The 25,995-nt window shown below is 37.4% G+C and overlaps 1 protein-coding gene across 11 annotated transcripts in view; it reads left to right on the top strand.

The window, feature by feature from the left end:
• ZNF385B (zinc finger protein 385B) overlaps positions 1-25,995 on the top strand; it is a 151,539-nt gene that overhangs the window by 46,095 nt on the left and 79,449 nt on the right. Inside the window, exon 1 of one of the 11 annotated variants that reach the window (XM_064718877.1) lies at positions 16,482-16,547. The exons of 9 other annotated variants lie outside the window; for them this stretch is intronic. The gene's annotated coding sequence lies outside the window, so the exon portion shown is untranslated. Of the gene's footprint in view, positions 1-16,481; positions 16,548-24,373; positions 24,393-25,995 lie in introns of those variants that run through there. One more of the 11 variants, XM_064718879.1, reaches the window with a different exon arrangement.

The raw sequence follows: 25,995 nt of genomic DNA on the forward strand, positions 1-25,995 counted from the left end.
CTTCCTCCAGACAAACAAGGCAACTTTGTTTCAGAGATTTTCAGACTACCTTTGTAGAAAAAATATTTGAGTTGATATTGTTCAGTGAAGTGTATATTATACTTCTACTCTGGTTATTAGTTATTGCATGGTATCTATGCTTAATGTGTTTATTTTTTTGCTTAAATTCTTGGTAGGTAATGGAATGCCAGGCACAATACTTTTCCATTGACTAAATTCAGTTGTTTCAGGGACTTTTATGTTTTTGCTTCAAAAATACTTGTTATGATTATCCAGACTTGAAATCGGTGGATGAATTGGGCAGATAAAGCTTATCTGTATTTTTAAAGTATTTCTACTTTATACTGCTTTTCTCATTTGGAAGCTTGGTGTTGCTTTGATAGATGGCACACTACCCTGACTGCTTCAAGTCATCCCTGTGCAAGGTTGATGCAATGCATCAAAGCTGTTTTAACTGCTTTAAAAAACCAAGATTAGGATTCTTATCTCAGGAATTGTTGTTCATTAATTGAATATCCGCAGAGAGGAGAGCAGGGCTGTCTTGTTTGTGCTGGTTGCACATTAGCAGTCTGTGAGTCTCATCCATGCCATGCCCAGGGTGATCATTCCCAGAACCAACAGCCGGGCACAGGAGAGCTGCTCCAGCCCCTCTCAAGGAGCACCTGCTGTGCCCATTCAACACTGACCCCTCTGTGACAAAAGCAAACTGCTGGAACAACACTAGGAGTTTGGAAATTCATGGGAGTCTGGAAGAAAAATGACAATTTTGATTCTGTCTTGAGTGGTCAAGTACACGCAGCTAGAAATTACATATCCTAAAATATGTCAAAATAGCAGCTTTTAGTAGTCAGCTGAGTGATGATAAACGGCAAGAAACTGCTGTGCTGTTGTGCTACCTGGCCTGAAATTGAAATCCCTTTACTCAGTATATTATTTTCTAGGCCATCTATTGCATGAACATGTTGTTTACTGCCTACTTTTAATCGAGTTCTTGGGTCAGGAGAAATTGTTATGCAAAGTCAAGGTTTCAGGAGTTGCATAGTTGGTAGAACAGCCAGTAAAATGCAGAGGAGGAGGCTTTGAGGAACCATAATCACTTAGAAACTCTTTTTTCCCCTTTCTTCTTTTTCCTTTGATGTTGTTGCTGAATGCTAGTGGAACATGATGGTACTGCTGTGGTGTGGAGTAATCAGCTGCCAGCACAAAGCAAAGTCTGAAGGGACATCTACCAATTAACTGAAAATAATGAGAAAGTTATTATTGTTACACTAATCAAAGTTAACTTGTTTCCAAGAAATTTAGAAGTCAATGCATTTATAAGCCATGTATGGTCTAGTATGACAGTTCTGGTATAAGCAAAGTCACAATCACTGCATCCACTGGGGCTCACAGACTCTGAGGAGTGAAGGAATAACAAAGCCTTATCTATTCTACAATACTGGACAAAATAGTCTCTAGCATTAATTCCTTTAGGAGAAGAAATTGCTTTCCCAAATATGCAAGTGTTTGCTGTTAAGTTCAATAAATCTGCAATTGAGCTAGAACACAATAGTTAGAGATGCATTCAAGTTCAATTTAAGGACTTCAGGATGTGATGAATTTACTTGCTAGGCTGTTGAATTGTCTAAATAAACCTTTGCCCTTGCAGTTAAGAACTGCATCTTACTGCCAATTGAAATTTTCTGATAATGTGCAAGGAGGTCCCTTTTTCTCTCTACTATTAAAGAACCTCCATGATTAGGTACATTCTCCTAATAAAATGGCAAGGAATCTTGATTTCAAGTCCCACACTGTTTGTATTAGGGATGCAATTACAAGCAGGGATTGTGTAACATTTGAAAAGGTTAATATTACTTTTTTAATAACATGATTTTACATCCGTGGCCTCAGTGACTCGCCGATGAATCAGAACGACAGCTTTGCCTCCACAGTCGTGGACTGTTGGGTCCTGGTTAAAAGTCTGCACGATATACTTGTAGCTGGAACAAATACTCTTTCAGGCAGGAGTGAGTTCATAAAGCTCTCTTTCTTTGCATCAAGTTAGAAGCATGATAGTGGTACTTCTCCAGATTTTCTGGGCTTCTGTTGTCTTTTCCTCTCCTCTAGTTATTTTCAGCTAGCAGGATCAAGCTTTTCTCTGTTAAAAAAGGGTGAAAGGAGAGTAATTTTCCAGTTCACATTCCTTGCTTATGGTATGGACTGCTTGTTTTGCTTCCTTTTAGAGGTTGGACTCCATTCCCAATGCTGTATTTTAAATACTGAAAGGCAGCTATGTAGCAACTCTGTGTCCACTGCTTGGTACCATCTGGGATGTGTGGCGAACTTTGTCACTCAAAGTTATTTTACCAATTCCAAAAGACAATATGCATGCTATTTTAGCTTAATATCGATGTAGGGTTTTTACTGGCATAGCTTTATCTGATTTCCTGTACATGATTGGTGCTTATCATGTTGCCTGATTTTCTTGGTAGCAGTTTCAAAAGCCTTCATTGATCTAAAGCATACCTTTAGTGAAGACAGAATGGGGAGAATAGAGAATCTAATCAGCTTGTAAAGACACTGTGTACACGATTTACCTAACAGATGTTTCCTTACAGTTTTACCTAGGTTTTGGGACAAGAATATCTGTAATCTTACCATGTAAATAATTTTGTTTTTATGTTTTTTGCATACATTAGTACTGACACTCATGCTTAGCCGTTGTCTTTTTCTCACTTAATTGTATTGTTTAGAGACTATATCATGCAGAGTTATGTTCAGATTATTATCCTTGCAATGTTTTTACCTCCTTTGGAGCGTGTCCCCAGCAGCTACATCCATCTATCCACAAAGACTTCCTTCTGTACTGAGTGGGAACATAGCATAAGCATACTAATTTATTTGGACAACCAGTTCCTGCCTTTTTTATCCTTTTACTTGAGGTTAAATGCTTAGAGTTGGGTTGCACAAAACTGTCTTGAGAAGATGTTCTGTTAACAGGCTTGCTCCTAAGTCCTGTGACTATAATACTAATACTAATCTTTCTAATACTTTGCAAGGCTGGTATTCAGTATTTCTGATTCCAGAGAGTATGCTGCCAGAATATGGGTTTTTTTTCTTCATACTAAACTTTCTCACACAGAAGTGGGAATGAAAAGGCTCTATGAATTTAAGTATTGCTTGGAATTTATTTCTGCAGTTTGCTTGAAACTTGACCTTTATCTAAGCTCTTCTCATTTCTGGGTCACGGTATGTGTACCTGTATTCAAGATTTTGAGAGAGCTGCCCATGAATAAATCCAAAAATAACATGGTTTGAATTAAAGAAGAACATTATTATGTAGCAGTATCTAAAGTGAAAATGCTCAAACTAACACAGAAGTAGAATTTTCTTTTGCACATCAGTGAATGTCTGGCAAAGTTGGTCACTCCTGAATTGCCTGCTTTTTCTCCTGCTGTGTAAGCTTCCCTCTACTTTCCCCTTATGAAGTCAAGGAATAACCTCAGGGTAATTACGTTTTTTTATTCCCCTGAAACATCATCTTACACTTGTTTAGTTCAAATTTTACATAGTTGTGTGGTAGTATTTTCTCCCTTTCTCTTAGATTTTTCTTTTAGTTATCAGGGTTTGTAATTGATTTTTTTCTACAGTGAAGTGAAAATGTGGCGTACTTTCCTGTGGCTTACATTCCTTTAGCTCCAAAGTCTTTACTTTGAAAGTTTGATTTTTATTTTTTTCTTTGGTGAACAACTATTATTTTTATGAGCCTTTTGAATTGAGGTCACTAGTAACTGCTGAGGAAAAATGTTTGCTTTTTTTTTTTTAAATAAAGCATTTATAGGAAGATGAAAATATTTTCCTTCCAACTTTTCACAAACTTGGTGAGCTTGGATTGGTTCCTCTAAAATGACAACACGTTGGGAGTGTTTTTCCTCTTTCATCATCTCTCAGTGGCATGTACATCTGAGGCTTCTGATCTTTGGCTTAAACTACTGTTAAATTTTCATTATAAATTGCCACCTACTGGAGCAAAAGGCCCATCAGCAAATATTTATTGGTGTTATCTTGTCTCAGACACATTTGCATAGTAATTTCTTGCTAGATTCCTGTGCTTGTGGTTGTCAAATCTACACTGCTTTTTGTCAGCCTCACCATAGGGTATGAGAATGGTAATAAGAATTGGAAGGGATGTGGAGCATAAAGGTTTAATAACATGCCTTGGAGAAAAAAAAAAAAAAAGAATTGATATGCTGAATTATAATGAAAAAATACCTACCTGAAACTAATGTCCAGTAAGGGAATCTTAAATTCATAGGTACTCTTAAGTCTTGATTTCATGATGTAAAAAAATAACCAAAAAGCAAAAAAACCAAAACCCAACCACTTAATTGTTCAAAACAGCCTTGTAGCAAAAAGAAAATTTAAACAAGATTTTAGATTATGTACTAATATTTTGTAGTTGATGTCTTTTAAAAAAAATCTTTGGCCTTGTCTTGGCATAGGATTAGTCATGTTCATCTTTATAAATGAGAGGCATTTTGCTTGGTGCTTGTTGGTTTTTGTGTCACCATAATGAAATGAATGATTATTTGTATTGCAAATATGTCTTAAGAGCTACAGTTCTATTGTGCTAGACTTGTACAGAATTATGGAGAAGACTTATTCCCAAAATTTTTTAATCTGCCTTTGAAACATAAGGCATTAGGCCAGTAGTACAAACTAGAAGAATAGAGAGGTCTTTGAAAAATTGCTCTCCTAAACTTAAATAATTTTCTTGATGTTTCTCATGAAAGTGAGTGCTTTTTTGGGGAACACTTGATTCTATCACAGTAGAAAAATGTCTAGTATATGAACAAAACAAAAAGAAGAGCTTCCTGAACATTAATCTGTTGTGATGCAATAAATAATAATATCAAATTTATTTGTCCTGTAGGACAGTCTTTGACTTAGGCAGGGTTGTCTTTTTTTTTTAATTGGGCTAGCCATGATGTAGCTGATATGTTAACAAGAGAGCTATAAAATTTGGTGATTTTCCTTACACAAGTTGCTGTTTTCTTTCCATGCCTTGCAAGCACAGCTCAGCCATGAGGGCATTTGCTTTTGAAAAGGAAGAATGAGTCAAGGAACCACCCTCAGAAAGTGAGTGTGCAGTCTAACAGGCTCTGAAGGAGGAGATGGGGAGCCAGGAGCTCTCTGATCTCTTCCCATCTCAAGTTGTGGTGCATGTTGCAAACACAAAAGTTTCCAGGTCCTCAATGTCAAATGCAGAGTCCAAACTATGCTTACTAAATTTAAATCTCCATTATACTTCAAGAAAAATATACTTTACTTAAATTTGGAGTTTTTAACACAGATTTGTAATGATCATAGTCAGTGTCCTTGTATGCTGCCTACTCCTTCTTTTCATCTCTCTAATGCTGTGAGACTGTTTTGCTCTGGATGTGTTGGGATGGTGTTACATATTTATTTGGTCAATATACCATAGATAATTAAATGCAAGTACCTGTGATAGACTTTCAAGGATGTTGGAGTGACTGCTGATGGGGCTCTGTGGCACTGGGATGGCACAGTAATTGGCAGAGATAGTAGCACAATTCTGTTCTTCAGGTCTTAAACCTATTTTTGTGTGTTCAAGGGGGAAACTTGAATTTCCTGGTCATAGATATTGCATTGCCTAAATTCCCCTTTCTTTATTTGATAATTGAATGACCAATTTAATATTTCTAGGTGAGGGAAATTCAGATTTTATGTTGAGTAGTCCTGCTTATGAAAAATATCAATTACTTTTTTTTTTTCCTTTGGTAATTGATGTTTAGAATGTGTCGCCTGCAGTTGTGTGCAGCAGGCCAGGGTGAATGTCTGGCCTCACTCCAGGCAGGGAACTTGGAGCGTGCTGGGGCAGTGCCTCAGGAAGCACGCTGCTTGCAGCCGCAGTGCTCACATTTCCATTGGCTGCACAAGTAGGAACATCAGCTGGAGTCATTAATATTGTTGTCTTTAGGGGTGTCTGTAGCTGATCTGCCTGCTTTCCCAGAATAGGACGCTGAAGCCAGTAAATAAGGCAATAAAATATTTCACACCTAATAAATTTCATAAACCAAAAGCAAATAAAATCTAGGCAGTTCTAGGAAGAATGCAGTTGTTCCAAATGTTAAGAGATTAAGGTAGTGTAGAAAAGACAAGAATAAGAAAATGCACTGCTATTTTTATAGGAGGAGGTAAAGATTGTATCTCAGGAAATGTCTGAAAGGCTTTAAAATACTTCAATAATGAAAAAAACAGAAAAGGGAAGTAAATCCTAAGCAATGTCTGAGAGTAAAAACATTTAAAGTACATGAATGTTACTCAACAAAATAAGTGGCTAGAAGAACATATCCCAAGGAGGTATTCAAAATAAGTAGAATAAATCATTACAGAAAATAAATATGTAAAAAATCAAGTCCTGCATGCATTTTTACGGGCATATGAAACTGATTCAAAGCCTGTTTCTTCATAACTGGTCTTTTAAGAATAAAGAAGTTCCTCATCTGTTATTTGCTACATTAAAAATGTTGTTCAAAGCATAATTTGGTTTTTTGTCAGAAATTATTTGGCTGTTAGTCTTTTTTCTAATAGGTTATATCAGCTTTCTTTAATTTTATCATTTTTATAGGTATATATGTGCTTTGATATAGTATATGGACATGTAGCATTAAAAAATAACTAAAAATAATTTGAGAGTACATAACTAAGGTGTGCAGAGAAATGATGCACTAGCCACCCTAGTGTATTATAAATTATTTCAGGGAATTACAATTGGAGTTGTGTATATTCATAAAAAATGGCATAAATTATTTGGTTCTTATTTCAGTTTGTATCCTGTTATGTCCAAGCAGAGGAAGTTTGGAATTTTGCCTTGGAATATGCAAAATTCAGGATAACAGTCTAGCAGGAGTGGAAGACACAGTCTAGTTGAAGTCACTGAGAGAAATATACAATACCTGGTTGTCTTTCATAAAATAATGTGGCATTTTACTTTCAGCTATTTAAAACATGACAATTTTTGTAACATTAGCATCAACTACAAAAAAAAAATCACTTTTTGAAGGAACATCTGGAAGTGTTTTGAAAGTCAAAGGCACAAACTTTAGATTCCTGTAAATAATGATGCTTTTCTAGGATAACCTCAAAATAAACAGGTTTGCTTACCAATTGTATGTTGTAGCCATAAATAAAACATAATTTTATTTCTCTTCCAACCAAGAAAAATTTGATAACTTCTTTTCAGTTGTTCATATGTAAGCTAAACAAGTGCACATTAAATATTCTGTCTGTGACATCATATGCTCCTTATCACTGTCATAGCAAATGACAGAGAATTGCTTAGAGATATTTTGAGACTTTGTTACTTGCAGTTCTTCCCTCCTGTACACAGGAGGGAATTGCAAGGAAGGTTTGGGGAAGTAAAAACATCAAGGTATAGGATGTATTTTAGTGTGGTAGGGGGCTTTAGGTGTAACAAATTTGAGTGCGTCTGTCCATGCTTGTGGCATTGTGGTGGGGCTTTGATGTTTGGTTTCCAGCCTCATTAATGGTGACCTTTATGGCCCTTGGCAAGCTGTAAAATTATTTCCACTTTTGTCAGCTGAGAATGACTTGGCTATTTGTCAGTGTCTTGGAGGAGTTTCAGACTCACATGCTATCAGAAAAACTCCCTCCAGACAGCACTGCTTGTGAACGAAGATGGCTTCAGCTGGGGTACTGCCTATTGCTGACCATTTTTGTCATGCCTTTTTATGATAAAGGATGACTAGGATGGTTCTTAGCTGCATTTGTGAAGCAGTGGCAGCCTTCCTTGTTTAGTATGTTAGATAAAGGCTGTTCTGCATTTATTCAAGTGCAACAGATTGCAAAGCTTCTCTGCACAGGTGAAATGACCTGTGCCTAGTTGATAGCCCTGGTTTTCCCATGCTGCCAAAGGAAACCTGTATATCCACTCCTGTGAGCTGAATTTTTTTGTCAGAATCATTTGGTTTGAATAAGTATTTTAATGTTCTGCATGGTTCCCAAACACAAACTGATTTGTTTTTTTTTTATTTCTTCTCTCTTTTCCAAATATAGCAGTTAAGCACCAAATTGCTGAAAGTAGAAGCTAGGTAGGCCAATTTGCATCCATGGCAGCTGCTGCTGTCTCCTTCTCAAATGTTTTCTCTGGTGTGTCATTAAGCTTAGCTCAGCAGTGGCTGTTTCAGGGTGTGCACATGATGAGCAGGCACACTGCTGTCATTGCTGGTACTTAGTCCCCTTACAGGCTGTACCACTGCTCTGACTTTATTAAAGGGAAGGTGCTCCTGTTTGCAGAGCTCGTTTGTATTTTCAACATTGAAAGGTTTGTGATAGGGTGGCCATCAGACAGAAATTTCCCATGCCAGGGGGGCATAAGGTGTGATCTGCTCGTGAGAAAATCAGTTAATGCTAGCTTTTAGTGGCAGAAGGATTGACAAGGGGGTGGAGGGACTGCTTTGCAAAGAGCCTTAAAAGTTTGACATTTAAACATGAGCTATGCCAGGGCTTGTCACTGTCAGGTGGTGAGAGCTCTCCCAGCACTCATCCACGCAGGTGTTGGTGTGTTCAGAGTGCAAGCCTTCCTTCAGGCTCTGCAATAGGGGGGTCATCATTGGCTGCAGGCCAAGCGAGTTAATTTCTGCACTTCTGTTTAATGAGTTAACATCAGCCCTAATGTAGATTTTCATTCTGGCTTAGATGGTTGGTCATAATTATAATACCCAGATGCTGTCTTCCATTATTTGAGCATTATTTTCCCATTCTCCTCAGCAAGCTGTGCATTACCCAGGCTTGATGGGGGTGTTAGGAACACTAAGCACAGCCTTACAGCAGTGCAGCCCCACCAGATGCAAGAAGCAGTGCTGTAGTCAAAACCAGAACACTGACAGCTTGTAAAGCAAACCCGAAGTTGCCCTGCAACCAGGGCAAATATTTGGCTAAAAATGGGCCAGTGTGTAAGGCTGTGCTGTAGAGACCTATTAGCCATATTTGAAAAGGGCTCTGAAGGACAATCCTGTTGATTTTGCTCTTATCTTGATGACCTTGTAGCTTGAGTTAATGGTTTCCAAACTCAATTCACGAGTTTGCGGGACAGTTCTGTTTGTCTCCACTCAAGGAGAAAGGGAAGTAGTATAGAGTTGAAAAAGGAACTCTTGTGATTTTGTTCACTCTCTTAACCTTCAATATGTATTTTAATTTGCAAGGGTGTCAAATCAAGGTAAATATTTTAACTGTATAATCTAGACAAGACTGAACTGTAGTTCATCTGCATTAAATTACTTCGTTATCAAATCTCATGACTTGGAAGTCATCTGGAATTCCAGAGGCATCATCACACCTGGGTGATAGACATTTTTAAAGAAGCTGGGGTTTGACAAGGATGGGGAAAAAATGAGTCTGCTCTTACTGATGTAAAAACCAGGCTGTTTCTCACTGTGGTACTCCTGTGTGGTTTGAAAGGCAGAATATGTTTATGCCTCTCTGTAGATACTTGTACTGGGAGAAGAAGCCATTCTTTTGGGACAGTAGAGCTGCAGAATCATCTCAGGGAGTGATCTTTTGTACCAGATCATTAATTGATTTAAAAATTGTCACAGCTTCTGTAAATCCAGACATAAATGCAAGCATGCAGGATTTCATGTAACTGCTGCTAAGATACATCCTGATTTTCAGCTCCCACGTGGCATAGTGAACTTCACCTTCATACATAATGTTGTTAAAACTTGGATGTTTTATAGATGAAGAGGCTGTTGCTCTCATGTAAATGTTAACTATGAGAGCAGTCTCCATAAGATCAAGAGGCACTAAGGGATAATGTAATTGGAATTTTTCAAACAACTGTATCTGTTTCAGAAGGAAGATTCATGATAGAAAAAATAAGACAAAGTAGATCTCACAGTTTCAGCATAATTAAGAGCTTTGCTAGTGATTATTATAGGAAAACTTTCTTAAATATTTTACCCTTAGCCCTTTGAAAGTTTTGATGTCAGATGTGCAGGATTTTTATTCTGCAGCTACTTTATTCAGCTCTGATTCCCAAACTTCTAGCTAACAAAGAGGACCAGAGCTTTAATTAGCATTTACCTGTTTTTTTCCTATCCTGTCCTGACTGAAAGATCCTCAAGTCAATCAAGATAAGGGGAAATTTTGTTAGGGCATTAAGTGTTTTGTTCTTACTAAAAACTTGAGGAAAAAACTGTAAGTAGCTACATAATAATATATAATTCTATAAAGCATATATAAAAAGTAAAATAAGGTGGGGGAATTCACTTCATTTGATATAGATTTAAATTATGTAAATAAATCTGCTCTTGGTAACTTCCACGTTAGTATTTTCTTCAGCAAGGTGGTTAAAGGTGTTGAAGTATGACCTCTGCCCAGGCAAGGAACAAAAATAAAAATAACAACAAATTTAGAGAAGATATAAAGGGGACATAGGGCTTTCATTTTTACAGTTTTTTTCATTTCAGGTCAAGTAAAATTAATGATATATAGAGGCTTCTCTATAAAAATTCCATCTAGTGTGATCAGTATTAAAGTTCTGTTTTAACAATATTTAGCCAAATAAATTTAACAAGTAAACCCTTGACCTCTATATGTTACTGAAAAGAAATCTTTGAAATAGTCTTAGCAACATCCACTTGATGTATTATTTGAAGGTGCCTGAGCAGGAAGGCTATGTCTGTGTTTTAAGGTAGATTCTTGTAATAATGAGCTGATCTCTCATTTCCTGGGCCAGTATCATTTAGCACAAATTTTTTTATAATGCCTTCTTCTTTCTCGTGTAAGTGCCAGCGCTGCCAATTCTCCACTGCACAGAAAGTGGTTAAAGCAGGTCTAGACCTCTTGACTGAGAATTTATTATGGTCTGTCTTTTTATCTTATCATGTGACAGAGAGGAAAGGGTGTTCTGTTGCTTTATGTTAGCATGTAACAGAGCAAGTAGATGGGAGGTTGCAAGGTGTATTTCTGTGTTGGTCTTTGTCGCTGTGTTTCATATATGAAAATAGAAGTTTATGTGAAGGATTGTGACAAAGCTGCTCTGGCTCTTTGCTGCCTCTCAAGTTTCAGTCTTGATCCAAACCTGGCTCTGGTAAGGAACACCTGTCTCATTAGTCAGTCTTTCTCGTCAGGAGCCAGCAATGCTGACCAATCAAATTAACGGGAACTGTTTGGGAGGGGTAGACAGAAGAGTGCTTGTGTGCCTGACACCAGAGATATCCAAAACCAAAATACTGAGTTACCTTTTTGCTGATTTCTTAATGTGGAACTACAGATATTTCACAGTTCTGTTGCTGCCAATCTTAGGTGTTTATTTACAATTATAGGAGAGAATTGCTTGGCTGATGGTTCAATTTATTTCCAAAGATGACAAATTTTCAATAAGGGTCCTTTTCTAGGTTCACAGGACAGCCATTCTCAAATACATCACATCTTTCTTGTGATGTATTTGAGAATGGCTGTCCTGTGCAGGTTAACCCACTAAGAACAGAATATACTTTGGTGGTCTGTGTTCTTCCCACTGGTGTTGAAGGATGTAAACTCTTGGCTTGTAGGATTTGACACTGAGTTAATTATGCAGGCTTTTCCTTTCTCTGAGTTACCTTTTATGTGAAACCTATGCTACTTTCTAAAGTAGTTATTTTCTCATGCACAACATATATTTAATGATTTGATGATGTGTGGTATTTTTTGTAGAAGTTCAGTCAGTTTTACTCTTTCTCAAGTTTCCATCTCAGGACCAAATTTTTTAAAGAAAATTCTTAAAGATCTTATTCTGTATCTAAAAAATATGAATTTGAGAAGAGAAAATCTAAGATTTAGTTATTCTAAGAGGAATCTTTTTTGTTCATCTCTTACCAAGTCTGGTTAACCAGTAAACTTTCCCCTGAAATCAATGAAATTAAAGAAGATACCTGACATGCTCAGTAGACCAATGGGCATGAAAACCTAAAAATGTGTGCAAGATACAGAAATAGTAAAACTGTATCCCAGTTAAATAATTCTAGATATGTTGAAAGCAGGTGAGGTTGTTTTTCCTACTGCCCCTTCACTAAATGAAGGCACTTGTTAAGGTAATTGTTTTAACCAGCAATATTGTAGATCAGATAGCAAACCCAAGCTACACAGTTAATCTCTTCTGACAATACTTTATTTCTATAATTAATTTATATATTTATTTATATTAATTTATTATTTATCATTTGTTTCTAAAGGAGACATAGAAAAGATCTTACTGGAATTTTTAGTATATTGGTAGTCATGATATCTTTCCCATGTGTTTAGTATGGTTCTACAGCTGTCAAAATGAGCAGACTTCATAAACTGACTCATTTACAGAAAGTGGTCCCCTGCTCAGTTCAATTAAAACTGCCTTTCTAAATTTTCAATGTTCTATTTAAGAACCACAAGTATTATGATTTTTTTTAAACTGGCAAATATTGAGTTATGTCCCCCCACTTTCTTTGCTGAGCCTAGCAGGCCAGACATACATATATAAAGTGGGGGAGTTATTAATGGTAATATTTCATACATTGGTAGAGACCTGTTGTGTTCATTTATCCAGAAGACTTTTTCAAGGAGAGAAATCTTAGATGTTTAAAAGACAAAGTAAATTGTCTCAAATTTCCATTAAATTTAAGTGCTGTTAGGTGCCAAAATGTTCTGTGGTAAGGGAGATACTGGCTCTCCTGCAGAGTCCATCTCGTTCAGCTGGTTTTCGTTCATCTGGTCCTGGATGTTTTTCTTCATGTTGTATTGTGCGCCAGTGCACAAAGCTTCCCCAGTGAAAATTCCCTGGCTTGCTCAACAAAAGCTGTCTTGCAGTGTCACTTACAAGTTGGGTGCATGCAAGCCCCATTCACTTTGGTAGATTTTTCCTGGAATTTTGGGGGGAATCCAGCCCATCAGGGCACCCTAAATCAGTGCTGTATAAGCAGGGGTGATTGCAAATGTGGTTCTGTACCATTCATTTAAAGGGAGTTTGTGTTGTGATTTCTTTTAAGGGCACCTCAGACTTAGAGTGAGGTGAAGCTGAGGAATTGCAGAAAGACAGCTGGCCTAGTTTTCCAAGGACACAGTATCTGCAGTTTCTTTTGGCTTCTCTGCAGTTTCAGAGGATCAGTGCTTTGGGAAACTGGGTTGAATGGCAGATAATAGTGAAATAGCCCTCAGGAATAATCATCATATTAGGGAAGGCTTAGTCAAATGGCTCTACACTTTGATATTTTTATTTAGCTAATAATTTTGAAATAAGCTAATTTAAATAGTATTTTGAAATTAAAAATGCATATGCATGCCTGTTGTATTAAAGATGTGATTCTTATCTGTTTTCTGTATGACTATTAGAAGCTCAGTTATGTTTTTATGGGGATAAATCTGCATCCTGTCATGCATTGCAGTATGTTGGCACTTTGCCAAAAGGGTGGCAGACTGCAGTGCTATGAATCTGTTGAATTCCAAACAAACTCGTTTCAAGAAAATCAGAGAAAATACATGTCAATCTGACTGAGCAAATCCAAATAACTTCAGTCTATGATTAATTAAATTAGGTTGCTTCAAAATTCATAATAGGTGCCTGAAATGACCTTACTTAATGCTATCAGTGCTTTAAATGTCTCCAGAGAACTTGGATTAGCTGACTGAGTACCCCCTTACAGAAAGGGTGTCCTATGTGAGCATGTTGTCCCAAAGGGATAAAATGGGTAAATTTCAGATGCCCTGAAGGAAAAACATACCCAAATGCATGTGACGAAAGGCAGCTGAGGTATCAAGGAAGAGCCTTTGAGGTTAAAATTTCAAGATTAGTATTTTATCCAGATTGAGAAAGGGAGGATGTCATGTGTACAATGCAAATAGAACAGAACATATATGGGATATATGCAGAATGCTTATAAAATATAACAGGATTCAGAGTTAATGTTTCAGGATAAAATAGTTGCTGTACAGTGTTGCTGTGGTTTTTGAACTGTAGTAACATAACCTGCACAATTCCTGTGATGTTTTTAGAACTGCTAGCTTTGGAAGCTGCAGAGCAAACTGATGGAATTTTCCATTGAAATGGTATAGGTGGAGGTTTGACAGCACAGCCACTGCTGCAGTGCTGTTCCTGGAGTTGGGGTGCGTTGTTTTTCCTCTATCCAATGCCTGGGAATTTTCAGGCAAGTTTTCATATATCTTGCACTTGTTCATGCACAGCTTTGGGAGCATATGCTTGTGTTTACAGTAGATATATATACTTCTGGAGTCTCAGAAATATTTGAATGACTGTGCATCTGTGAACCTGCAAACCTTTGAGGATGGATTTTAACAGGTGTAAGTCTACTTCTAATTCTGATGTGTCTGGACACATGCCATCTCTGCAAAGCCCATGTACACAATTTGGTGACTTTGTGAAAAAAGAAGGCTGGCAGCCAAGAAAAATTAACCCCGTGCCTTTGTGTCAGTTAAGCAGTTTAAGTGACTTTCACACCTCAGGCTGAAATAAAAATGAGCTACTACTTGTCACCATGCTCTGAGAGGCTGGTCTCTTTGTTGAGTAACAACATCCATCTGCTTCAGAAAAAAATTACTATAGCAAACTGTCCTACTACACCATATCCAGCTGCCTGACCACAGAAACAATCCTCCCAGTGCAGTGCAGAGCTCTTGGTCAGCATCTCACATGCATCCTCCATGTCTAAAATAGCCCTGGCATGGGTTTTGTGCTGGGTGGTTCCATGCTGTCAGCTTTCTCCCTTCCCATGGTCTGAAATGTAGTTATGCTGATGCAAGAGTGTATTTTCTTTCCAGCTGGCTTTGAAGTGGCTGCCATTGATCTGGTATTTTGCAGATATACTGAAACTCAGACTCCAGGATGAGGTATTGCGCAATGCTGGGGGGAGGGGAAAAAAGGGGAAATAAATACCAAAACAAAACAAAAAACCCCATAAAAAATCAAAAAAAAAAACCCGGCTGCTAAATCAAGCATCACCAGAAAGGAAAAAGTTTTGGTATGCAAGAAGAGAAAAAGCAAAGGAAGAGAAGCCAATATGATCATAGTTATGAACAGTGGAGTGTGAATTTAAGTAGAGAAAGGATAGATGGAAAGACCAAGAAAAGGAAAACAGAGGAGGGTTGAAGGGTAGGGAGTTTGTGAAATGTGCAATTCCTCCCCAGCTTGAAGAGGCTGTGTGGGAGAAGATTGGAGCCAATATACAGTCCAGAACAGACATTTCACTTCACATTTACAGAGTATGGGTAGAAATTAAGTTTCTTGGATTTGCCTGTTAAGCAACTCAGCCCCTGAAGGCAGGAGACTTTCCTCAGCCTGTTTTATGGTTCTGGCTGAACACAAATGCTCAGAGTCATACTGTGTCATACCTGCACCCAGCTGAAACACCTGCCTTGGAACTAGGCTGTACAGTACAGGCTTCTACCCCTGCAATTTATCAGAAGTGATTTCACCTGTAGAACTTCCTGTTGTCACCTTCCATTAAACAAGCATGTCCATTCAGGAGGGAGGTGGTAAATTAAAATCTGAACAGAAAGATATATTGATGTTTTGGGTAAGCCTTCCAATAAGATCCTTTAATTAGTGAGCCTATGAGTCATTAATGGTGTTTTTTAATGTGATGTGGTTTAGTTTCTTTTTTCTGTTTTTTCTTGCATCAGGATGCTGTGTTTTTCATAAAATCTCAGATGATAATTTGGAGTCAGTTTGAGCTGCCAGCTCATCTTATAATATACCTGGAAGCATTGCCTATGTCCTATACCTTCACTCTCTCGGTAAAACTCTCTTCATGCGTTTTACCTATGTTCATATTGTTTGGCTATTAGTCCTTGCAAAAAAAATTGTGTGTTGGGGTGGAGGGGTAAAGGGTTTGTTTGTTTATTTTGTGGGTTTTTTTTAATAATTCCTGAGGCTCTCAGTCATTCATAGGATTTGAATGTATTTTCAAGCTAAATAATGTCTCAGAAGGCTGTGTTGAATTTGCCTGTTCATGTTGGTGCTACTGTCTTCCTCATTTTTTATTGTTAATGCAACATTTTTGTGTCTGTGACCCACTCTGCTTCTATTTGATGACTTTGTAAAGCCTGTTATCCTGTAACAACAGAGGATGCTGACTAAAAAAGTTATCCATGTGGAAATTTTTATAGCAGCTCCCCCATGGCCTTTATTGGGTGTTCCTATTTCCAGTGCCAAAGGAATGGATTTCAAGTGGATTTCAAGTTAGACAGTCTTTCAAAGTATTCACCATAGTGAAGTCAATTTCTGTGGAAATTAGACAGTTCTTACTGGTATAAACATATACTCCACGATATGCTTCCCTGTCGAATTTGTAGAAAGTTCTTTCAAGCAACCTGAACCTGTGTACCCTGATCCCTTTTCCTCTTTTTCTGAAAGTGCTTATGCTTTTGCTTAAGGACAAAAACTTCCCCAACCTGACCGTGTGCAATTCTTTGCATCACAGTTTGGGAATTTCTGGAGCATGAGTGTTGCCTCTTCCTCAGTGACAAAGTGCTTTGCAAATGGCATTGGACTGGTGAGTTTTTGAGGGTTTTGTTGTTGTTGTTTTTTTTTTTTTAATAGTGTGTCATCACTTTAATTTAGAAAAAAAATCTATGTCAGTAGTAAAGTAAGTGGGATCTATCTGTTGTGATGGAATAACTGCTTTTCAGCTCCAGTAAAGACGACTGAAGTAAAATGATCAGAATAGAACATGCTTATTAGAAGAGATTTGTCATAATGAATCAGTACATATCACATACTTCCTTTTTGACTTAAGGAGAGTTACAGATGCTTTCATTCACTCTGCATAAAAGTTGATGTATTTGTCACATGTATCTCTTTTTGTTATTGCTTCCTTGAACTATAATTTAGGTCAAGAATTTTTTCTGGACTTGTGTATGGAGTGCTGTTGGTACTGTGTAGCTTGGTGTCATTTTGACACCTCTCGCCATTATTGTAATACACATATTAAAATAATCAAGGATCTTTTATATTATTTAGACTAGCTTGATGTTGCTTATCCTCTGTGATTCCCTATGTTCACATTATTTAGGAACTCTGTCATTATGACAAGTATAAATACTTGCATAAATATGAACTTGGGAAGCAAATGCTGGAGAAGAGATATTTATGACTGTTAAAATGTTGCCACTCCCAAATATATAGTTTTTAAAATTCTAAATTTGTATGAAGGTTGTACAGAAATGCAATGTGGAGCTTGAGACCTGGAAGTTGAGTCTGTCAGAATCTGTGTGCCCATGTTAAAGAGGAAGGGTTAAAGGTGTCTCATACATTGCATGGGAAATATCCTGTTCTCCAGTGCTTTGGAATACAAGGTCCAAATCAGAAAATAAGTTCATCATTCTCTCTTTTCCAATTGCAGTGAAGTAACTACTTACTGGGCTGACTCCTAAAACATTTTCTGTCATCTAGACATTTTAATGACAAATTCTTAGATCTAAGCAGCAAGTGAGGTGGGGCAATGGTGATTAATGGCTTGAACAAAAATAGATTTTACTGTGCCTTTATAGCTGGAGTGTCATGCCTTGGATATTTGTTAGGACTTTGAAGGCTGCATACCTGCAGAACCTGTTGCAGTCTTTGAGGCTGGAGAAAGATTTAAGAATTCTCTGTGAAGATTGCTGCTCAGGGGGAGAATTAAACTGACATTAAGTTCGTATGGCTGCACCATTCCCCATCATGACAAAGGTGCATGTATTCAACAACATGATATCTGGTTGCTGTGTATGGTAATACTTCTCTGCTTCATAAAATGGGGAATATATTTTTCATCTCACCAGTGTCCTGGGAGGAGCTGTTGAACTTAAAATGTCCTCTTTGAGGATATGCTGTAGGTAATTTTCTTTTTCTAAATACCATAAACTAGAACAGGAATACTGTTTTATTATTTCATCTAGCATGTAATATAATGCTAAGCCTTAATGGGTGTATAGGCACTTGTGAATATGTGTCTAAGTTTGAGGCATCTGTGTGAAGTAGATAGTCGAACAGAATTTGCCTCATGTAAGTAAAAGATACCAGCATGAGCTGGTAGGTTTTAATAGTCCTGTCACATATGCATTTCAAGAATATGCTAGCCATGAGGCATCTGCCAAATGCATAATCTGGAACAGAGTAAATACTGCTTTTCTGAATTGTCCTGGAGCCACACTTAGAGAGGGCTGGGTGACAGGAAAAGGAAAAGCTGTAGAACATATATGACTGGATGTGCAGATGTCTTGGTAGAGGTTAAGCTTTAAGAGTTCAGGAGAATACAGTTTCTTGTCTCTGCTTTGAATCCGTGTCTGTTTGTACCACAATCCACTGTCATGAACTTGATGAGGGAAAAAAAGTTAGAGGAAAATAATTGAACTCCTTTGATTGAATACTTTTCTGTTCTGAGATGTTTCTTGAAAGCCCTGATAGTTCTTCATGTCTTGTGAAATTTTTCTACTGTGAAAGAGATTTAACTGTTATTCTGGACACATATATAACTGGACACATGCTTGACCATGTCTTTTGCATATTCTGTGGACCTGTAGAGTAGGATCAGGTTGTTCTACCTCACCTCTCACTTGTATTTTCCTCCTTCAAACTGTAATGATCATGGTTATGATTATTAAGTGCAATGTACTAAAATACTACTCAAGCATGGTCAGCAGATTTCCTAGCATGTTTGACAGGGCATCGGTATTCTCCTGACAAAATTACTTCACCTCTGCTTTGAGCCCTGCTTTGAATTTTAGAAGCTAAGTATGGGTGATTTGGCATCACCAATGCTTAATAAAGTTTGGATTACTGATCCTTTATTCCAGTAAGAGAGGAGGGTAATTGTTTTTTGTTGAATAAAGGTCCTTTCTTTTACATACTAGTCATTGGTTTAAGTCAGTGTCTCTGGAGGGTGCTTCTAGTTCATTAGTGAACTCCACATGTTATAAATTAATTGAAATACTAATAAAATTCCTTCTATCTGCGATCATAACAGTAACATTTTTTTGCTGAAAATGTGTGAGAAAATATTAGGTGAACAAAGGTTAGAATTAAGAATCATGATGGGTAGTACAATAACAATAAGATCAAACCTTAGCAACTGTGTTTTGTCTTTTTCTTATATTTTATATTTATACCCGGTATTGCCTGTTATTTTTCTTGACTGCCCTTGAGTGAACATTTGCTGTAACAATTCTGTATGTGACTAGTCTGCAGTGCACTGAAGAGAAAACCTTGAGGACAGGAACTGCAAGCCTTAAGAGTTGCTTGTGCATGAAAGGCAAAGGACAAAACCTAAAGGATCCAAGCATGGCTATGCAGAGAAGCCTTTTATGAATTTGACAGTAGGATGTTATTGCTGTTTGACATTAAGCTGTACAGAAGTCCAAACTGCTACATTTTGGACTTCTTGGAAAGATTGTTTTTCTCAGTGCTTAATCTGAAAATATAGCACATCTACATAGACTGTCCATTTCTCTTGAGCCACATCCCGACAGTACAATTCTCCAAGTTTCTAATCAGCCAAAATACAAGCATGTTTGATTCCAGTCTGCTAGGGAGAGTTGCCTGTATCAAAGCAATGTGGAAGGGGGTGGACATAGAATCTAAGTGCAAAAAACATGTTTTGGATAGATGTTTTGGATTCTGGGTCACTTTTGTTTGTTAGTATAACTTTTTAGCTGAGATAATAAGTAACCTATTGAAGATGCTAAAAATGTCACTTCTCCTGCCACCACAAAAAAGCGAGGAAATACAGAGGGGAAGAATTTCAAGTAAGAACTTTGGTTTTTAAAAAACTGCTACCACCTGAGCGTATTGACAGTTGAGCTGTTCAGTGTCAGCTTTTCTTTCTTTGACTATAGGAGCTGCTTGTGAATGACACCTGAGTGCATTTGCCCTCAGATAACCTCTTCAAAAGTCCTTTCCTTTCTTGTAGGTCTGTGGTTCTAATGCACATACTTTTGTGGTCTCTTTCTCTTCCCCTTGCTTAGATGTGGGGTGTGGTTGTGACACTTGCAGTGAACATTGTACCACTGTGTTCTGGAAGGTCAGCACATCATAGGTTTTTGGGAAAAAAATGTTTGTTTTTTTTTTTATTTACTATTGGTTTTTTGCCTGTTTTGCCTTCATCTTAATGTTTTTGCCTTCTTTTAATCTCTATTTCTGGTATAATAACATATTTTCATTGCATTCTTGCACATATTATGCTGTCTTTAAACCTTCCCCCCCACACACCTTTCTCTTCTGTATTCCACTTTCTCCTTTTTCTCTTCCAGCCACCTATCCTAACCCTTGTGACTTCTGCATCTATAATGCAGTAGCTGCATGACTGCCTCAGGCTGCTGTTCCGAAAGGAATTGCTGTTGTCCTGCTTTCCTGCTCACCCACAGCGCCTCTGTTGTGCTGCACGAGTGCATTGAATGCCCTCAATACCCAGCGTCCATCATGCTGGTAGTGTGGGGGACCTTCTGTGCTGTTTTGGATCTCTGAAGGGGCCTTCTCATAAAAAAAGAGCCAGGGCATCTCCAAAATCTTGGGACAGTGGCTGTCAGTCAAGTAGGTGGGAGTTAGCACTGTTTAAAGGGTGGGAAAGAGAGAACTGTAGTTAAAACTGGGATGGTTTGTGGTTGGAGATCCCATTTTAGATGTGAGCTAGGGGGCAGGCTGACACATTAAATCTGAGGTTAATGTGTCCTAAGACCTTCCTCTGAAACCAAGGTCTGGCCTTCTGTAAGACAGGGTGTTCTATGCTGTTAAGAGGAAAATAGAAAGGAGCTACGGCATGTTAAACTAGATAAATGGGTAAAATGGCACATTTTCATGGTTTTAGCAATGAACTATCAACCACTGCCAAAAAAACCAGACCCTGCAGTGTCTTTGAGCAAGTGGAGGGAATGAGGGAGCTATGCTTCCTGTTTGGGGGAGTTACAGTCCCTGCTGTTTTGTATTGCTACCATGCATAAACCTACCACATGCCTATGGAATGTGTAAGACTCTTCTGCAGTTTACAGTGAAATTGCGAAAGAAAATCCTTGAGTCATCACACAAAATGCAATTATTAATATTATTATCAGCATGAGAGAACAGTATTTATTGAGAATGCTGGTCATCTTGTGAAATCATCAGAATCAACATAAAATTTCACAGAAGTTTGGTGTTCTTAATTCCAAGTGTGCAATGAGAATGAGTCACATCTTCCAAGATTTGCTTAAAAATCAGAAGTTTATTTTTAATTTGGTTTGATTTTTATTTGCCTTTTTATGTCAAAGCTGATTCATTTTTTCCACTATTTTCAACGGCCACAACCCTTTTATCATTTTCTTTTTAAGATGGAGATTTTTTTAAGTAGAGTACCAAATATTTCAGGACATGCAACAGAATTATGTAATTACTGCCAATTCATATTATCAGGTAGTTATCAAAGTTATCCCGCTTTAGTAGAAAGGAGAAGTAGGAGGTTATAGAATAAAATAAGATTAAGCTGAATTTTCATAGGTGCTGTTTTGAGTAACCAACAGTTGCATACTAGAGAAGAGTGTTGTCACTGGAAAAATATACCTTATTCAGGACTGGGTACAAATTTAGTCTTGTCACAGAAATTCTGTCCATTATTTCCAGAGGCATGGAAATTTCTTCCAAGAAGTTTACTTTGTAAAGTCATCTTTTACCTCCCTTGTCATTCCTTCAGTTTAGCAAAAGACAGATGAGAAGATTTACTTAATCTTTATATATTTAACATAGTGCACTAAAGTGGAAGAATTGCATACAAGATCTCTTGTGTAATCTTTAGTTCTCTGTGAGGAATTATCTGACGTACCTGCAAACTGCATCAGGTAAAAATCTGTTCCTAATGATGTTGGATGTCTTTTTTTTAATTTTAAAATTATTTTTAATAATACTCTTTCTATCAAGTATTCCTACAAGGATGTGCTTAGAAAAATTCTTTTGAGGGAGTCAGAGGTTCTGTGCAGACTCCAGCTGAGGTGTACTGACACAGCACATCCCAAAATGAGGGGCTGCAGATTAGACAAGTTCCTCTTTGTTTGTGATTTGGGTCCCAAATTTGAGACTGTGTGCCTTTTCCCTCTCTAACATGAAGAGGAATGTTTTTTTCTCTTCATAGCAAAAGTTAATTTTAATTTTGGGCAAATAGTCTGTGGTCAGTTTTACTGGGCAGTAGGTACTTGCCATGGTAGCAGCAGCATTCTGAATGTTTTTGTGTGTCCCATTTGGTCTCGTGGGTGACTTTTGAGCTAAATAAAAAGTCCCAAACCAGCTCCCTGTTTGTATTTTTTAAAAGAAGTTTTTTTGTATCAGAGAAGACAAATTCAGCTGAAATGAAGTTAAACATTATGGAAAGATGAAACATTTACTTTTGCAAAACTTACGTACCCTGCAGATTTTCCTTGACACACTGTATTAGTTCTGTAAAAATTTTTCTCTAGCTGAAAGATGGGTAACTAGTTTAAAACCAATTGCAGGGCAGATATACTGAAATATGTTAACTTAAAAAATTTTACAGAATTTCACTGCTTTCTCTTTTTTTATGGTTTTGTTGCCTTGAATTAAGGTGGCACCAGCTGCTGCCTGTTTGCATCACTTGTGCATAGCCTGGAGAGGTATCATTCACCAATGGGAGTGAAGCAAAGTGCCCCAGCAGCTTTGTGGAGCAAGCCATATTTCTCAGCAGCACAAGTTCACACCCTGCTCAAGGCTTGCACCAACTCAAAAAGGAGCTAGTGAGGACATTTCTTTTGCTAGATCTATTGTGCACAACTTTCTGTTCTGCTGAACTAACTGTAGAAGAGAAACATGCTTCTGGGTAAGTAATTCCATGTGGAGGCTGAAATCTGTCTTTCAAGCAGCTGCATAATAGAGTGCTGTATGCTTGCTCCAGCTGTATGGAAGCAGCAGTGTTTGGCTGATTTATTTTTAATAGCAATCCATTAGTGAAAGCTGTGCTCATTTGCTGCTGTTTAGGAACAGAGTAGTCAAATTCGGAAGTCTTAGCACTGTGAGTGACCGTGATCTATTTTTTTAGATACTTTTTATCTTTGGGTAAACTGCGTCAAAGAAATAAAAATGCAAAAATCAGCATTTGGACTTTTTTGCCCACTTAGATGGTAATCGTGACATTTTTTTGGAGGAAGGCACTAAGTGAAATTTTTTGTTAATCAGTCAATTGGAAGAATGTATTTCTTAAATATGAAAATAAATGTTTCTTATTTGTGAACCCACTGATGGTTCACTGTAAAAAAATTAATGCTTAATTATTGTATATCTTTAATTCTCTTTTATCATTATGCTTCTAAAATGTGTTGACTAATATTATTTATATAATAGTTTTAATAAGCACAAATATTAGCAGCATTTTAAATAGGAAATGTCTTCATGTGTATTTTAAAAACTTGAATTTATTAAGTTTCTGAATTGTTAATGTGTTGCAGATTATACAGCAATTCTTAACTGCAGTGTTAAAATGTGCATGATTCACAAAAAGTTCCTCTTAGAATGCCTTTTAGGTCAAAACCATAAATTCTCTCTTCTATCTTCAAAGTCCTTTTTATAGTTAGATGATTAGCTTGTAGAAAAACATCTAATTTTTTTCATACGAGGCAACCTTGACTGGAGGGATGGCATTGGTAGGTTTTTCATCTGTTGAAATAAATAGTAATAGAATACTAATTTTCTGTGATTTGAATGTTTAAATTACTTTTTGTTCTGTGTAAGCATGTTCATCCTTGGTATGTATTAAATTGCAAAATTGCATCTTATAGGATTCCATTGCTTTTAAAACTACTACATAATATTTCTCTCTTTACCTAAACTGATGCATGAACATGGACCATAATTTTTTGTTACTGTCACCTTATTTAACTTTCTAAAAACAAGAAAAAAGGTCTGGAGAGGCAGAATCTAAGATTAGTGCAGAATTTAGCTTAATCTGGTTGAGCTGATGAGATTTCAGCAATTTCTACTTCATAGGCACTTATCCCTTGTCATTTCTCTTCATATAGGTGTCTGTGACATTGTTTCTATGTTTGGTTTGATCACAATTTTATACCTTGGGTGCTAGATTCTTTGTTGTGGGGAATTGCTGTCTGGTTTTTCTAGAGCTTTGCTTCTGTCATTTTGTATGTTCAGATACAGTCACAACAGTAATTTGCTGCGTTGCACAGAAATATGTGTTGCAGCAGATTTAACAGAGAAGCTGAGAGAAATCTGGTGATTTGGTTGTTCATGTTTTTCATTTACTTGATTTCAGCAATCTCTATTTGGAAATGTGTTAACTCTCTCAGAAATTGGAGCAATCCACATCTTCCATTCAGCCTCAAGATGCTTTGTTAAACATCACCAGACACAGTTTCCCTGTGCTACCATTATCATGGTAATGTCTAGATTTTCATTTATCTTTGGCTTCCCAGCACGGCTTATCAGAAAGGGCCACTCTGCAGGGCAGTGCAGACAGCCCAAAAATCTTGGGTTGTTTCTGTCTCCTGGGAGACAAGACCCAGGCAGTGGACAGTCCATGCTGGCCAAGCATCATCTGCCTGTAGCTTTGGCTAGTAGGTAGCAAGCCAAAAAATGCTTTGCCAGCTGAGAGAGAAAAGTGAGAGTCTAAAAAATGGTGTCAAGCCTTTGGGGACAGTTGGACTGGGATTAAAGTAAAGGAGAAAATTCTGTCTATTCAGAAAGTAGATAAAAACCCCAAACAACTGAACAAAAATAAAACAAGAAGAAAACCCCAATGAATAACAAACCCCCAAACAAGCCAAACCCAACTAACCAAAAATTTCCAGTTTTAACCCATCAAAATTACTTTGCGCAGAACACTCAGCTCTCTTACACTGACAGAAAGAAAGAATCTGTTGAGAAGGAAAACCCAATAAAACTTGGAAACTTGCGTACCAAATAAGATAGATACAAATTTTGGCAAGAGCTGAGCAGTACAAGTGCTGGCAACTGGGGGCAAATGTCTCACCCATACTGGAACCAGTAACTATTTGACCCTGCTGTTGAGGGGAAGCAGGGACCAGATCTGAGTCACAGGGACAAGAGACAGCAGTGGGGGTCGGGAAGGGTCATGGAAAGGGAGAGTTTGAACAGGACTGTGAACATGTGGGAGGTGTCTTGTGGGAGTAAAGAAGGATAATCCATACATACAGAAGTAGTCTGGTCTCATTTTCCTAATGATATCTTCTAAAGACAGTAATTTAAAGGAAAGATGAAGCCACATGTATAGGTAAGCCAGAATTTCAGTAATGCAGCAGTGGTTATGAAGAGTGTGCAAATGAAATTTGTGTCAAAGGTTTGTGTTTAGATAGATGAATATCCCAGATGCATATACAGATTTCTTGATTTTGTGGAAGAATATTTGGGTTTGTTCAGTACTTGAAAATTTGGCCTTTGGGGAGAAGATGTTTTCATGTGCTGTAATACTGAAATGCTTTGAGCAAAGTTTAAAATTATATTCTGTGGCTGTAGAGAACATTGACATCTTTTGGATGACTTATTCAAATATTCTTATGGTTGATGGTGTATTCATATTTGAATTAATTCAGGAAAGATTCATCCAAAGGTGTTTCAATCCAGCACTGCTGTAAAGAAACAGAAAAGTCGAGTCATTTCATCACGTAAAACTGCTTAAACCTTCAGGAGAAAAAGGGTTACTACTTAAATTTCAGATGAAAGGAGCGTTTTGTGAATTCATCTGTGTCATGTATTCATACCTGAATGAAAATGAGCCATGATGTACTGCACTTTCTCAGGAACATTACATAAACTTCCTTGTTCTAAAACATGCACAAGTTTGAAAGGTGCAAACAGAAATGAAAGAAACTTTGCAGTAGTTTCTCCACAAGCAGGAAGCCTAATATTTACACAACAATCAATAGAGTAAAGAACATGGAGACAAGCAGCACTCTCTCCTACAAATGTTGGTTTAACTGGTAAGAGAAGGTAGGATCCCTCTGAACAACAACTCGCTTTTA

This window comes from Zonotrichia leucophrys, chromosome 7 (assembly GCF_028769735.1).
Source record: "Zonotrichia leucophrys gambelii isolate GWCS_2022_RI chromosome 7, RI_Zleu_2.0, whole genome shotgun sequence".
In the NCBI taxonomy this organism is placed as follows: domain Eukaryota; kingdom Metazoa; phylum Chordata; class Aves; order Passeriformes; family Passerellidae; genus Zonotrichia; species Zonotrichia leucophrys.